This window comes from Peromyscus californicus, unplaced genomic scaffold (assembly GCF_007827085.1).
Source record: "Peromyscus californicus insignis strain IS unplaced genomic scaffold, ASM782708v3 Scaffold_9__1_contigs__length_137607984, whole genome shotgun sequence".
Taxonomy (NCBI): domain Eukaryota; kingdom Metazoa; phylum Chordata; class Mammalia; order Rodentia; family Cricetidae; genus Peromyscus; species Peromyscus californicus.
The window spans coordinates 32,413,295-32,430,499 of NW_026294617.1; the positions used below are offsets into that span (position 1 = coordinate 32,413,295).

Here is a 17,205-nt window from a genome sequence, read left to right on the forward strand (position 1 = left end):
AGTTACTACCTTATTTTCAGTGATTCTGTTTCTTCTTGAGTAATTCCTTGACCTTCAGATCCTTGTATGAAGTCACAATAAATACAGATTTGCCCAGTAGTCTTTAAAAATTGTTAAGCATCAGGACTCGGAAGCTCAGCCATTAAGTGTGTTTTCTTCTCTTATAGAGGATCCAGGTTTGATTTCCAGCATCCACATGGCAGCTCCCAAGCATCTGTAACTCTAGTCCCAGGGGATATGACGCCCTCTTCTGGTCTCTGTGGGCACACAGGCATGTAGGCAAACACGCACACACATAAAATAAAAATGAAATATAAAAATTATAACTATTATAAGAATGGGATGTACAGGAGTAATGGACCTAACTGTTTACTGTGGTCAGCACTTTAGCGGTGATATTTTGGAAATTTTTTTTTTTTTTTTTTTTTTTTGGTTTTTCGAGACAGGGTTTCTCTGTGTAGCTTTGCGCCTCTCCTGGAACTCAGTTGGTAGTCCAGGCTGGCCTCGAACTCACAGAGATCCGCCTGCCTCTGCCTCCCGAGTGCTGGGATTAAAGGCGTGCGCCACCACCGCCCGGCGATATTTTGGAAATTTTAATATGTGGTCAGAAGAAGAAAGAAGAGAAAATGGTAGAAAGTGGAGGAAACAGGAAGAACGCTGCATTGGGTGGGGAGGACAAGATTGAAAAGGGAAAATAAAGAGAAGACTGACTAGGAGGAGGGAGGAGGAAGGAGGGGGAAGGGAGGAGGGAGAGGGGGGAGGGAAGGGAAGAGGGAGGAGGGAGAGGGGAGGAGGGAGGAAAGAGGAGGGAGGGGAAAGGAGGAAGAAGGAGGGAAGAGGGAGGAGGGAGGAAGAAGGAGGGAAGAGAGAGGAGGGAGGAGGGAGGAAGGTGAAGGGGGAAGAAGGGTAGACACGAGGAAAGGTGAGTGACACAGTTTAACATTTCCAGAGACCAGGACATCTTATCACTGAAAACTACTTTCTATTGTTCTTGTATACACGCATGTTTATGAGGGTCTGTTTCAGAGGTGAGCGTGTATTGTTTTGAAAGCAAACTTTAAACATTTACCCACTGGTATGTTTTTGATATTTGGATTCTTATCCCCAAAGAGTGTGATAGATGAAGCCAAACTTCACTGAATTTCTTTCTGACCTGAGGTCACGCCCAGACGGGAGCTGTTTCCTTAACTTTAACAGGATTAAAAAGTTAGTTGAAACAACTGACTGCTAAAAATAAAAAATATTTTAAAAAAATGGCAAAATTGACATCTCTGAGTTCCTCCTTTTTTGCAAATTTCTTCCAGAACTTCTGTGAAGGTTTTCATAGTGTGTTAGATATCTAGGTTTATGTAAAATATGAAAACTTAAGAGGCTTTGAAAATCCATTTTCTTTCAAAGGAAGCCCTAATTATAAGGGTCAGGTCCCACAAAACTTGGACCTGCCCTCGAGCAGATCACCCATTGAGCATGAGATCTGCACTGGAGCATTTAATAACAGAACTGCAAAACAAGTCTGAAAGTTGCCCACAGAAGGACCTGAGTGAACACAGGGGTAGTTGGGAAGTTAGAGAAGTCTCAAAGATCCTTCCAGCTTGTTATTGTGGAGATTTTTTTTCACTGATGCAGCTGCTTAAAGTATGATTTTTGGCTACTTGAGTCTGCATCACACTTTCCATATTAAAAATTATATATATATATATATATACATATATATATACATATAGATACATGTCTTCAAGACATTTTAAAGTGTGTATTTTCCTTTCCTATAAGTTATGCAGTGTCTGTGTTTGAGACTAAACTCTAAAACGTCAAGTAACAAAGGCCTCTAATCCATGAGACTGTATCAGGTATCACTGCATTACGTAAATGAAACGTAATAATATAATCCCTGATACCAATGTACAATGAGTGCTGTGCTGAATAATGGAGAAAGCCGGACGCTTTCATTTACTTGAATTCCAAGAATGGTCTTAGGAGCAAGAGAACTTACTGTACCCGTGGTAACCCTGAAACAATACTCTCACTGGTTACACCTGAGGCTCAGAATAACTCATAACTCTGGCTGGCATTGTCTTCAGGATGAAGAAAGTGGAGTCTGGAGCAGTTAATTCTACACCAGGGAGCACTAACACTGCTCTTTCTCTTCCCAATCCTGTGCCAGGCACCAGTGAGCCATCACCACATTCTCTGACACGCCGAACACAGCCCAGTCAGTAAACCAGGTCTAGACTAAGAATGCACAGAGGTCAGGAGATAGGGAGGAAGTGCGTGGATAAACACCCCTCACCACTTCCTCCCACTCATCTGTCATGACTGCTTCATATTTTGACACCTTCTTAACATGACTTCATTCTCATAAATACTTGTCTTTAAAGAAAAATAAGCCATTTATCCAACCGATGACTGGAACGATGCTTCCTTCCTAGTGACTCTCTGTGGTCGAAGATGACCGAGAATTCTGTCTTTTGACTCGGCTCTCCCAATGACCTCACACACTTGGTGCAAAAGTCTCCACTTGCTCCCCCATGGCCCACTGCTTCAGGCAGACTCTTGCTTTCTCTGGCTGGACACACTGTGTGAAGCCATCTGTCTAAACACGGAATCCCTTAGCCCACATCCTCTCAGAGCTCATGTTGAGGCCCTCTCAGCTGTCTCCAGCTCCAGCCTGGGCAAACATCAACAAAACAACTCATGGCGGCGCTACCTTCTTTCTGAATTGTATTTAATCATGGAAAATTAAATTTCATAATAAGTGATGTTTTTAATCTTCTGTGAATGGCTTTTCTTTCATCATCCTGTATTCTCAAAGCAACAGGTAGAAAAGATACCCAGAAAGAAATAGATTATTTTGAAGGGGAAAACTAATCAAATAAAAGTGATAGGCACATAAGTATATTTTATCTTAACAGTGCTTATGGAAGTGTCTAGTGATACAGATGGTATGGGGGAATGGAGGCCACCTTTACCCAGTACTCTCAATGCTCTCTACAGCATAGTTGAGACCTCACTCCAGTGAAGGGACAAGTCCTGAAATATTGCACACTTTTCTTCCCAGCTTTCAGCAAGAACTGTGAGTAATGCATATTTTTCCTGTTTTAGTGGACCTGGGTCTTATTTATAAAACACAGTTCCTAAATAATTAGACTAACTAATGAACCCTCCCTTCATTCCACCTGGCCCCATGCTAATAATGTTTAAATCCTGGAAATGTCTATGAGTTAGGAACTTAGGTGGCTGGGAGAAGGAGAAAGAGCACCATTTTTCAGAATCCTTCATCTCCCCTCCCCAACCATTAACATATTTATTTAATGTACATCACCTAAGGGCAGGTACAGGGAATAAACACTGATTTCTAAAACCTAAATATACACTCTAAAAATTAGATGTGGGCATTCCAATTTCTTAGAGACCTAATTTACAATAGGTGAGTACCTATTCATTCCCTACTCAACACTTTCATGGAGGTGTTAATTATTCTATATTTTAGCCAAGTAATAAAAACAGAGACTGAAAAATGTTTACAGCTTAGCCTGTCTCCAAAATAAACCACGGCCTCAAAGGAGCTCAAGTCAAGCAGGTCCAGCTTCATCTCCCAGCCCTCACAAGGAAGGGAGAGAGGCAATGTGTGGGTTTCCCTTCCAAGGGACAATCTCACCGGTGGGTCTGGAGATGAGGCTGTTGGAAGGTGGGGAAGGAGATCCGTGTTTAGGGACCTCTCAGCTTAGCCTGGCATGTTATGATTCCTGGCATGCATCACCCACCAGAGGAAGCAGAGTCACGCTGTCTCCTTTCTTTGTTAAACCTTCAATAAACTGGTTGGTTGGTCTTGAGGCCGGAACTCAGGAATAACCTTGAACTCAGGGTGTAAGGGAGAGGGACCTCCTGGCCCTCTTGTCTTCACCTGTGAGTGATGAGATAGTTGTTGGCTGTCATGTCCATGTCTGTGTGGTTCTGGAGCTCAGACCCAGGGCGTCGTGCATGCTAGGCAATCACTCTTAAAAGCAATATCCCAGCGTTAGATCTCCAACAGATTTAATAAATGTCTAAGAGAAATGCATTCCAGCATAACTAGTATGTCCCTGCCTATTAAAAATTCTTGTTGCTACTGGGAGATAAATCAAGCCTCTTAAGGAAAAACTCATAGATTAATGGACTTTTCAACAGCAAACCCTATAGATTTTCTATTGCTATTGTCCAATGTGGCACCATAATTTAGTTGCCATAGGTTATTTTTGGATAAAAATGTTGCTTAGTGAGTCTTACAGATCATGACTGGAAGTCTATTCCTGAACTGAAGAGAATATATGTTCATAGATAAAAGTTCCACCATGTGGCATGGTAGTAACCACTGAGTTCAGCTTGCTCTCGTGAAGTGATTTCCAAACCCTGAAGTGATCTAGACAGATGAGTAAATTTTCGGAGTAGGTGATTGCCTGGTTCCTGGGAGAAATGGAGAAGAAAATCAATCAGGAGACTCATCTGAATAGGATCAAAAATTCACACTGGAAACCCATGCTGAGCCATGGAGGAGGCTCAAGAGCATCATTGGGAAACAAAACATCTAGTGCTCAACATTTGATTATTTTGCAAGGAAAAGTATAAATTCAAAAATCCCTTCAAATAGAATGTGAAACGGGACTGCATTGACAACTTTTGTTTTGGCAGTGACCACTTTAGATGTTTGCCTAATAGGAACTGTACAAATAAATCATCAACAGAGTCTACTATTATAACTGAGTGCCTTTGTTAGGAAATTCATAACCCCAGAAAAACATGGAGTTAAGCAGCCAGTCTGAGTGTCACTGAGGGGAAGCAAAGACCTGAAAGAAGGCAGTGTGTGTGTGTGTGTGTGTGTGTGTGTACATGTGCAGTAAACTGCTACTGTAAAAAGGAAGTACCTCCTTCTACAGCCGTGGGTCTCAACCTTCCTAATGCTGTGACTCTTTAATAATATAGTTCCCCAGGTTGTGGTGACCACAACCATAAAATTATTTTTGTTGCTACTTCATAACTGTAATTTTGCTACTGTTATGTAAATCTCTGTGTTTTTGATGATCTTAGGTGACCCCGAGAAAGAGTCTCAGACTCCCAAAGGGATCTTGACCCACAGGCTGAGAACTGCTGGTCTAGAAGCTTGCTCCTCCACACAGACAACAGTAGGTAGTGGTGTCTTGATCCGGATTCCCCACTCCCAGTGTCTGCTTTTCCTCTGTGATATTTACCTTGAGAAGTCAAGGAGAACATGTCTTCCGTTCCACTCCAGACAGACAGCAAAGGGCAGTGGCTGGAATCAGTGACACAAACTGCCGGTGCTGCCCGAGTGGCAAAGCCAACCAATGCTTGTGTCCCAAATCTGTGGCTTCCTCAAAGAGCCATGCTGCAGCTAATTGGAGTCACTGGATTTTCTGTTCTTTCTTTTCCCCCAGTGAGATGATTCAGCTGCAGTAATTAAGGGACCAGACTGCAGCACTCTCTCTGATGGCCAACAGCATCTCAACCAGACCACTCCTCTGGTCCAGAAACAAGCTCGGGATCATGTGCTCCAATTACGGGTTGGAGAGATTGTGTTTTCTTTTTCCTCAAAGTGGAAAAACTGAATAGCCTCTGTTTGCTGCTTTGCTGTGTTAGTCACAACAGAAGCTTAAACCGCTAAGTTGATTTCACAATTTTTTTGCACATGTTTTTACAATAGAAGCATTTATACAAAGACTAGTTGTTTTCTTTTCTTTTATTATCATTATCATTATTACATAATCATTACTCTTAGTACTGGGGATCGAACCTAGAGTCTCTTGCATGCAAAACAATGGCTCTACCACTGAATTAACCTCCAGCCCAGACTGTGTTGTGGAACATTCCTTTACACTGTGAAGATGTATCACTGTAATTGGTTTAATAAAGAGCTGAATGGTCAATAGCTAGGCAGGAAGAGCTTAGGCAGGACTTCTGGAGACAGAGAGGTCTTGGAGGAGAGGATGACAGATGACACGGAGAGGAAACAGGAGCTGCAAGATGGAAGGGAGGGAAAAAGCCACGAAGCAAAATGTAGATTAATGTAAATGGGTTAATTTAAGTTATAAGAGCTAGTGGGACAAGCCTAAAATATAGGCCGAGCATTCATAATTAATAATAAATCTCCACGTTGTTTTTTTGTGAGCTGGCGGCCCAAAGAAAAATCCATCCTCAAGGCTGTCTTTTCTTTAACAAAAGAGTCCCCTGCTAAACAATGAAGATGTGCCGCTGGGTTTTCTCACTCCTCTCACCTATACCAGCACATCAAGTAGGGGCCTTCTGAACATTTTTGCTTAAACATCCCAGGACCAGGACTGATCTCAAAAGGGAGGTTCTTGGAACACTCTCCAGCTGAGTCATGTTCACACCCACCCGTCACCCAGAGACTCTCAGAGCCCCACAGTGGTTCTCAACCTTCCTAATGCTGTGACCCATTAATATAGTTCCTCATGTTGTGGTGACCCCCAGCCATAACATTATTTCATTGCTACTTCATAACTGTAAATTTGCTGCTGTTATAAATTGTAATGTAAATATCTGATATGCAGGATATCTGATATGTGACCCACATGTTGAGAACTGCTGGATTGGAGTTACACTCATTTGTGTATTCTGACCTGAGAGCTACATCCACGCAATCTAAACCACAGGAAACAGGAAGTGAGCTCGCTGGGCTTCTCCTTTTACAACTTACCTACTCTCATCTCAACCTTGACAAGCGAGTTCAGATTCCTCTGCCTCTGCCTCTCATTAGCTGTGCAACATGTGGTCTACCCAGAATTCCCCTTGTCAGTTTGCTCCTACGTTCCAGACCCATGGCTCCAGTGTAGCCTTGGTGCTTCTCTAGAGGGCGGATCTCCCGCTCTTTTTCTGGGCTATAATATGAGTAAGGAACATGGCCACAGCAATATTGATTCTTTAGGAATGAATGCCAAGTTACTATTACCCTAGATAATACGTGTCTATTTAACCAGGAGTAGAATATTACATGAATGAAGATTTACTATACACGTTCACTAGTTATCTGATGAGACATCTAGTATCTTTGATTTAAAAAAAAAAAGAAATGTCACAAGATAGTATGTAACTTTCCATCAAATAGGTGGATATAAAGTAAACCGTATCTGGGCACAGTGACCCTTAGCTTTCATCCTTGAACTTGGGAGGCACTGGGAGGCACAGGGAGTCGGATTTTTGAATTCAAGATCAGCCTGACCTACATAATGAGTTCCAGACCTGCTGGGGCTACACAGTGAGACCATGTCTCAAAATAATAAGTGAATAAAGATAAAGTGAACTGTACCATTAAAAAAATGCTTTTTGGGCTTTCATTGGGTGATTGGCACTAGGTTAATGTGTGACTTACTTTCCACAGGACGGTGACCAAAATATCTGACAAAACCCCGGAAGGGAAGAAAGACTTGTTTGGCTTCTGGTGTCGAGGGATACCAGGCTATCTTGGTAAGGAAAGCCCACTGGAGCATCGTCATGCCTGGACTACAAGGCCGTGGCCTGTGTATGGTTGCAGACAGACAGCAGAGAAAGGCAGATTAGAACAAGGACAAACATAACCTTCAAAGCCTGCCCCTTCTAACCCACTCTGCCAATCTGACCCTAGGCCTCCACAGCCTGCAGAACAGCACGGCAAAGGAAGGACCACATTCCCACAATATGCACCCAGAGAGCACATTCCAGCTCAAACCTGTTAACAGCTGGGAGGAGGCAGGCAGGGCCCTAACGTCACTGGAAATCCTTTCTTCCCAACTCTTAAGGCAGAATCCTGGGAATGGCCCTTTCTTGGTTGTTTGTTTCTGTCCTTCCCAGAGAAAGCCCTGCTTCATGTCTTCACTTCTTTCCACTTTCCACCTCTGCTGGGGCCGTCCATGTTGGACTATTCCCACAGCTTTCTTCTGAGTGCCATACTTGTTCTTCCATCTTTCCCCAGGGATTTCCCCCACATAGCCATAGTAAACTTTTACAAGGATGTGCCAAAGCCCACACAGGCTGTCCCCTCTGCCAGGTGCCCAGTCTCATTTCCAAAGGATACCCCCCTCCCTTCATTTTTCAGATTTTTATTTAAATGTCTTTTTCTTCTTTACGTGGATTCTATCTATTACTCTCCCACTTTGCCCATTCTTTCTCACTCATGGGTTTGCTTCCAATTTATTGTCTGTGTCTCTCAAAGGTCTCTGAACCCCGGGCAAAGCATGCTGGTTTACTCGCCAACATGTGCGGAAAAACCTAGGAAGCAAATTGCTCAGTTCTAAATGATCAACGTTTGCTGCGTGGACAAGGAGGAGCAACTGGAATTGGGTGTTGACAGTAGAGAGCATCTGCTATTAGAAACTAAGGTTTAGAATTCAAGTTGGTGAATGAGTTCGATGGAGACAAAATAACAGAGAAAATGGAAAGTGGGAAGTTGCTGGGTGTGTGGGGGCACTGGAAGCAAGTGTGTGTGTGTGTGTGTGTGTGTGTGTGTGTGTGTGTGTGTGTGTGTACACACGGAACATCTGGGCAAAGATGAGTGTGAGGACAACTAAGTGCATCTTGTGACTGCCTAGGAATTGATGCTCTCAGCTGGTGCTGCATGTCTTCCAGGACAGACATCACCCTGTGCCTCATGTCAACCCGAGTCCCAGAGAGGTGCCATTATCAGTTTTCAAAGCATGTTCCACCAAGCATGTAATATTGTACACTTGAGGCATTTCTACCCAAAGAGTGATTTTGTATACATTCAATTGGTGTCCCTGACACATCTCACATGGCTGTTCCAAAGTGGACAAGACATTTGTGAAGGAAGTCTGGCAGAGACATTGGGAAAGCTCTTGGGAATGTAAGCACATGCCCACGGCAAGGAACTGTAGAGGAGGGATACGGACCCTGTGATACTGAACCCAGCCATTTCCTGCCCATAAGAAGCTTGAATGAGGACAGTGGAGGCTTTGCGTTGTCACTTAGAACCCATTTAATTCTCCACCTTTATAACCAATGGGGATTAAACACCAGAACAACAGAATGCCTACCAACTAAAGGTCTCCAGGGAGAAATGAATTATGGAGTTTCTGGTAAATCTGATCATTGACATAGGATCTCCCTCCTCAGTTCAACACATTAATCCTCTAGTAAAAGGGCCAGGTGGGTGGGACACAATCTTTGCATTCACTAGCAATCAGACCACAGTCGTGTTCACTGCTTTCAATCAGCAGTATCTCGTACCCAGGTGGTGGGGAAGTGAGACCGGGTGATGATATTTCGGTAAGTTTCTTAGGCCAAAGGAAAGTCTGTGATTTGCCCAAGAAAAGTGAACAATGAGCAGGAGAGGGACAACCTTGGCCTTTTCCTTTGGCATGAGAAGCCAAGTATGGGAGAGTAATGTTGGCATAGTTCCTCAAATGTTTCTTAATCTCCTGGGGAGAACAGTGTTAGACTCCTAAGTACTGTATTGTGTGGATTGCTCACCTGTAGGAAATTGTAAGCATACTCAGAAAGCACCAAATTCTTTGCCGTCTTTAGCTCTCTGATTAATGGTTCACCCTTCAGTCTAGTATGTTGTGATTGGGGTGTGATGTGTATGTTCAATACGGTCTGTGTCTGAAGATGTAGACATCAGATCCAAGAGAATCATGTAGAAAATCAAATGGTGTAGTCATGAAGGTTTGAGAGGTTGTGGCCTGGAGTTTTTCAGGACCAGGTTGTTAATTCAGCTTCAATAAAGGTATGAGAAAGTAAAGGGAGTGGAGTGGATTGCTATAAGGGCAGAGAATTGGATGTTTGCGGATCAGATCAGCCACATGTCCGAAAGGACTAGAACTGACAGCTGTCTTCCTGTCTCCTAGAAACAGCTGCTCTCTAAGATGCCAAGTGCCCACACCTGATAGCCACTGGGAAGCCCACTTCACATTGGGGAGACCATTCCTCCCAGCAACAGCTTGGATCTCAAGGCTCGCAAAAGCTCATGTGTGGTCTTCAGAATGCAGCTATTGGTAGGCAGTGGGACCTTCAGGAAGGAGAGCCTCCTGAGAGGCCCTTGAAGAGGATCTTGAGACCCTGATTCTCCTTCCTTCCCTTCACCATCAGGTGAGTGATTTGCTCTCCACACACCTTCATCGTGAAGCACTGCCTTGCCACAGGTATAAAAGCAATGAACTTGGATGATCATGAACCTGAACAGCCAGCCAAAATATCCCCTTTCCCTTTTTAAGTTGGTAGGCTCAGATACTTTACTACAGTGGGAGAAAGCTAATACATTCCACTCCCAGAGGGCCAAGAAACAGAAGAACACTTCTCAACAGTGTATGACCATCAACTGGCATGGGATCTACTCAAAGGCTTTTTCTCACTTCTGCCCATGAAACTGTCTTTCACTGGAGATGCAAAAAAGACCTTGTCAGAGTCATGCACCTCTACAGACTCCCACCCAGATACTTTTTACAAGCAGCTCCCATCCAAAGAACCCCAGTCACCATGGTCCAAAGTGACTTTTATCAAATATAATAAATTAAATTATTATAATTTTATCAAATTATCATTTGATTTTGATATTAATTATCAACATTAATTATCAAACATAAATTAAATATTAGATATTAATGAGACATTAATGTAAATTAAATTTCCTTAGTCTATTACTTCCTCACAACAAATAAAATCTAGTGTTACTTAATTGTCTAAAAAATATTGCTGATGGAAATCTTCATTTCCTTCTGTCTCTGCTCAGTTTCTCCTATTCTTCCTCAGAATTCCATCCAAAGTACACTCCTATTACCACTAATCTGTTCTCCATTTCCATAATTTGTATCCATAATATGTTTATCAATGGAAAAAGAAGCATTGTGATATACTGAGTAAAGGTGCAACAAAGACCCATGTAATAACACCAATTCCATACCCCCAGTACATTAGACTACATGGCAAAAGATACTCTGCAGATGGAAGTAAGAATCTGAAGGGGGAAAGAACACCCCAGATTGTCTGGTCAGGTCTGGTATAATTACAAAGGTCTGATGGTAAGAAGGCAGGTAGATGAGAGCTACAGCAATTAATGGAATGGCGAGAAAGCACTTAGGAAGGACAGCAGGATGAGGCCACACATGGAGGGAAATATTCAATCAGGATAACCCCACCGACAGTCATCTACACTGTATGACTCAAGGTACTTTCTTTCATTGGCTAAATAGTAATCTATAGTGTGCATGTAAGACAATATGGTTAACCTCTCACCTATTGAGGGATGATTGACTTGTTTCCGCTTCTATACTGTTCTTTCTAAAGATGATACTTATATCATGTATTATGTATACTTATATCATGGATGTGAACACAGGTTTCTATTCCTCTGGGGGTGAGTGAGAAAGGTTGTAACTGTCAGGTCCGAATGATGACTAGATGTCTCATTTTATAAGAAACTTCCACACTTTTCCAAAGTAGCTGTCCATTCCCACCAGAAGTGTCTGAGTGGTTCACTTCCACCTCTGTGCTCTGGTGCTGTCCCTACTTTATTTCTAGATATTCAGTGGAGTGTGACAACACTCCACTCTGTTTTAGTTGTCTCTTTCTTAATCACTGAGTTTTAAATCAATGGTCCACTTGAAGTTCATGTTTGTTGCAGATATGAGCTTTAATTTAAGATCTGACTTTTATTTAACCTGTAGATATCAAGTTACCCTGGCATCACCTGTTGAAAAGACACTCTCATTATTTTACTTTATCACATACTAAAGAACTTGTTTATGTTGACATGCTTCTAGGGTCTCTGCCCCATCACACTGGTTATATTTCTGTTTCCAGTTGACACAATCGTGCTTACTGAAGAACTCTATCGTTCTTCTATATTACTATTCTATGTCAGGATTCTTTTAACTACTCTAATGTTTGCATCTTTGGTTTTTTGTTTTTGTTTTTGTTTTTAATCTGAGACAAGGTTTCTCTGTGTAACAACTGTGTTTCAGCTGTCCTGGAACTCACATTGTAGACCAGGTTGGCCTCAAACTCACAGAGATCCCGAGTGCTGGGATTAAAGGCATGTACCACCACTGCCCAGCTAATGTTTGCATTTTTATATGCAAACTTTATAAAAAAAGGTTGTCTAAAAGCTTTGCCACTATTTTAGAAGTAATTACATTGACCTATTGACCAATTTACGGAGTACAGACATCTTTACTATACCAAAATTTCCAATCTCTGAATGTGAATGTTGTGGAATATTTTTTTTACTATGTAAAGATGTGTTGCATTTTTTTAACTATGTAAAGATGTGTTGCATTTATTTAATTATGTAAAGATGTGTTGCTGTTTTACCTTGCCTGCCTAAGGCATCTGAGTGGTCTAATAAAAAGCTGAATGGCCAGTTGTGAGGGAGGAGGTATAGGTGGGACTTCTGGGCAGGGAAAGTAAATAGGAGGAGGAATTTCGGTTGGGGAGAAGAAAGAAAAAGAGATTCCAGGGAGATCCCAGGAGCCAGCCAAACAGACACAGAGGAAGCAGGAAAATAGGACATACAGAATGAAAAACAGACAAAAAAAAAAAGCCCCAAGGCAAAATGTAGATGAGTAGAAACAAGTTAAATTAAGTTAAAAAAAAAAGGCTAGTGGGACAAGCCTAAGGTAAGGCTTAGTATTCATAATTAATAATAAGTCTCTATGTCTTTATTTGGGAGCTTAGTGGTGACCCCAAAAAATGGCAACTAAATATGAGCATAGTATGTATCTCCATTTATTTAGTTTTTGTAATCATTTGTTATGACAAAGTCTCACCATATAGCCCTGGCTGTGGCGGAACTCACTATGTATAACAGGCTGGCCTCAAACTCACAGAGATACCTTCTGCCTCTGCCTCTGCCTCTGCCTCTGCCTCTGCCTCTGCCTCTGCCTCTGCCTCTGCCTCTGCCTCTGCCTCTGCCTCTGCCTCTGCCTCTGCCTCTGCCTCTGCCTCTGCCTCTGCCTCTGCCTCTGCCTCTGCCTCTGCCTCTGCCTCCTGAGTATTGGGACGAAAGACGTAGTCCTCCATGCTCAGGTGATTAGCAAGAAGAGACAATGGATCCACCAAGCAAGCTGGCTACCTAGGCTAGTTGAATGGGCAAACTCTGGGCCAGAGTGAGAGACCATGCCCCCGTCTACAATTTGAAGAGCAATTGAAGGAGACAACCACTGTCAACCTCTGGCCTCAACATGCACAGATGTACAGGTGCACCTGCAGACATACATGTGCCCACATACATGCACACCACACTCATATGCAAGCAGAAAAGTAAAGGAGGAGTGAGTGGGTTTGCCCATATCTGTTTGAAAAGATGAGTATGATCATACAGCAATTTCGTAAATTCTCACTGGAAGGTGTTTTAATACATTTGAAAAAGGAGTCACTTCCGTTCTGTGCTTCTGTTACTGCAGCTGGAGCTGAGAAGGCTTCTTGTCAGCTGGCTCCGCCCTGCTTGTCCTCAGCTGCAATGGGCAGCCTGATTCTTCTCCTCCCTAGCAGCTGAAACAGCTCTGAGAATGTCCACAACTGGAGAAACAAAGCCATGCCATAGCAATGCCCCCATCTGCTGTGATCCGTTGACCAGGAGGCATCCTGCAGAGAACATGCCTGAAGAACAAGCCCCCGGTCATCTGCTATCACACAGGTAGCCAGATGTATTCTGCTCTGTTAGTTTAATTGGCACATCATCCATAAATACAGGATTCCAATAAAAAAATGAATGAGAGTCTAAATAACTCACCCCCAGCAGCACATGGCCCTTTCCTGGGAACATCATAAGCAATTTATCTGCCATTTGTTTTTCAAGGGTGGGGACGGGGGTGGCATTAAGTTGAAATCTAAAGTAAGGAACATTGATTTACAGGAAATTGTTCCCGCATACAGGAATTCATCATCTGCAAACCCTGTTTCAGGGACTGTGCTGCAGGAAGACTTGTTGTTTGAGCCCGAGACACCACCATCTGTGTGTCTGTTCGTAAACAGGTTTTTAGCAATTCAGGGATTCAAAGTTCACAAAAAATTATCTTTTGTTTTAAATCATCTCAGACAGGCAGCACCAGCGGCTTCGGGCTTGTGTGCACGGTAAGAGTCAGGTGGGCAGAGACACCGGGGACATGCAGGGTGGCACCCACCGAGAGCTAACGCCATTTCCCAGGAGATGGTGCTGTATGTGTCTTTCTGAGACCAAACGAGAATGGAGGCATGTCCCAGTCGCTCTCAGTGTGAGGACTTTGAAAATCCCCATAACTTTCTGCATGTCGCTGAGTCTACAGACAGTCTTTCACTGCCTCACAGATTTATTGGCAGAACTTAATGTCCATATGTTATGGGAGATATGAGCCTTTAGTGACAGGTAACAAGATGTGTCCCTAAAACCACTGTCCAGAGCGCAGAACTTGATCTGCTGCTGGAGGGTGACGCATCCGGGGGAGCTGGAGCTGTGAGCACTGCCAGCTTAGCCCGGGCTTCCTCTGCACCCCACCCCCACCCCACTTCCTCCACTTCCTCTCATTTTCAGCTCAGATAGGACCCTGAGCCAGGACAGTTTCCCATTTCGGATTCTCTTAATCCAAGGCTGATTGCTAACAAAGTTTTTGTATTTCTGACACAAAGGGCCCCAAGAGGGCCAAGTGTGCTTGCTGCCACAGGTGAAGTGAGTGTATCTGCCCATCAGGCACAGAATATGCCAACCTGCTGTACTGGCTTCAGAATGTGGAATTATCCAGGTAGAAAACCCTAGGTGGCAGGAAGTAGGGATAGGGGGTTATTTTGCTTTCTGCTCTGTCTCTCTGTCTCTGTCTGTCTCTCTCTCCCTCTCTCTCCCTCGCTCTTTCCCTCTCCCTCTCTCTCCCTCTCCCTCTCCCTCTTCCTTCCTCTCCCTCTCATTTCAAACAAAATACTCAAAAATCAATGCATGTGTATTTTAAACATGCCTGCCCTCTTCCTAGAACCCTAAGCCATTCCTGTGTGACTGGAAGACGCTGGGGTTCTGAAATCCAGGCAAGACTCTAGCCCAAGAGAAGTCTGAGCAGGCCAGGAGCTGGTGACTTGGGTTTCACTTCCCTTCGCCTCAACTCTAATCCTGTGCTGAAATACAAAGAAGCCGCAATCAATCACCAACATCAGCCTCTGTCCCTAATGCTCATTTTTCATTCATGTTATCTTTGAAAGAAGGCTTGATGTTGCTCAGTTTCCAAATCAGTGACTTACTGTGATTTGCTCCCCTGAGCCATCGCTCAGCACTAGGGGCTGAAGTGCTGTCATAGGCTGAAGGTGGTCTATCTCACTCCTACTGCTTTAGAATAGAACACACACACACACACACACACACACACACACACACACACACACACACACACCCCACTGCCAAGGAGCCAGGAAAAGGAAGAGCAGAGCTAGCTCCAGCACCAACCCTCTGGTTACTTTCCCAGAGACCAGTGTCATTCCCCAGGCCCATGGCCCATGGTTCGGCATGGCTCCGGAACCCACCGCAGCAGCAGGTTGGATGCTTTTCAGCCATGAGTCCCTGAGTTATACCAGGTCTTCCCTAGAATCTCATCCTATGTACTCTGAAGCCATCTTTTAAAAGGCTTATTGAGATGATGTCTACAGCAAGCCACCTTGTCTCCATTTTGACTTAAAGAGAAGAGTCTCGTTTGTTTTGGTTTAGCTCATTTTTACTCTAGTTTGTAAATACAACAACAACAATAAAAATCAACAAATTCACTTCTATTCTATATACCCCACATCCTTTACCCTGATTTATGTCTTCTTACCCTGCTTCTGTTCATATTCTGTTCATAGGCAAGTAACACATGTTTCTCTTTTAGGTGTGGCCTGCTGAATCTCTTAAGGCCTTAAGCCTTCCATGCATAGGTCTAAAGATGGTTTCAGATCTCTCTCTGACCATGTGGTGCACTGTGGGCTCTCTCAGTATGAGTGCTCATCTTCTTTCTTTCTCTCCTTTCTTTCTTCCTCCTCCCTCCTCTCTTTCTCGTTCTCATTTTCTTTCATTCTTTTGGTGTGGATTGTCATAGGTTCTGGGTTTGTGTTTTCTTATTCTAAAGCCTCAAGTCCTTTAAAGCCCCACTGGCTTAATCTCCCCCAGAATGTGCTCAAGCTACTTCATGTCTCTTCTGTGGCAAATATGATCCTCACTTTGTAAAAATAAATTCAAGAGACTAGTGAAACTGAAGCCATCTTTAATATGCAGTTGTTGTCTTAGTTGGGGTTTCTACTGCTGTGATGAAACACCCTGACCAAAAAGCAAGTTGGGGAGGAAAGGGTTTCTTCGGCTTACACTTCTGGATTGCTGTTCATCACTGAAGGAAGGCAGAACTGAAGGAGCTCACACAGGGCAGGATCCTGGAAGCAGGAGCTGATGCAGAGGCCACAGAGGGGTGCTGTTTATTGGCATCTCATCGTGGCTTGCTCAGCCTGCTTTCTTATAGAACCCAGGACCACCAGCCCAGGGATGGCACCACCCACAATGGGCTGGGCCCTTCCCCATCAATCACTCATTAAGAAAATGCACTAGATTTTATGGAGGCAGTTTTTTCAGTTGCGTTTTCCTCCCTACAGATAACTACAGCTTCCGTCAAATTGACATACAACTAGCCAGCACCATTGTGCAGAAAGGGATGCCAGCACAGAGAAAAGATCAAGATGGCGGACACGCTCATGAGACAGACATGCCACAGTGGTTTTACAATCCCTGGCCATGAGAAATGCCTGCACTCTTTCTCCCAAAGCCCAGGACTCTAGAGATTCACAATCTAGTATAACCCATTCCCCCAGTTCTCCAACCTTTTTAGGATGAAAAGCCTTATCTAATGGATATCCCAGCGCTTAAGACTGTCCCCTCTTCTGATCACAGGCCCAGATCTGTAGCAGACTACCTGTTACTTTCTGACTCAGACTTTTGGAGACCATGAGCCACCAGCCACCAGCCAGGGGATAGCGGGGTCTGGTGCCTCCTGCTTAACTATAACTCCAAAGAACTCTCAGTGCCCCTCAGATGGAAAATGGACCATAACAATTTATTTTTCATACTTCTAAACTTTAAAAAAAATCTATTATGCTATGAGAACACCCTAAGAGGAAAATTAGTTTCTATTTCTTTCATTTCCCAGATGGGGAAGTTGAAGGCATAGCAAGAGAGATCATGTGTAGAGCACTAAGCTAGAGGTGAGCAGTAATTCAAAGTCTTCTCAC

At 43.5% G+C, this 17,205-nt stretch overlaps 1 long non-coding RNA gene across 1 annotated transcript; it reads left to right on the plus strand.

Moving 5' to 3' along the window:
• Positions 1-5,062: 5,062 nt before the first annotated feature.
• Positions 5,063-10,066, plus strand: LOC128106384 (uncharacterized). The gene is made up of 3 exons (XR_008216684.1): positions 5,063-5,159; positions 7,391-7,476; positions 9,852-10,066. It is a non-coding gene; the product is annotated as an uncharacterized LOC128106384 (long non-coding RNA).
• Positions 10,067-17,205: the final 7,139 nt, after the last annotated feature.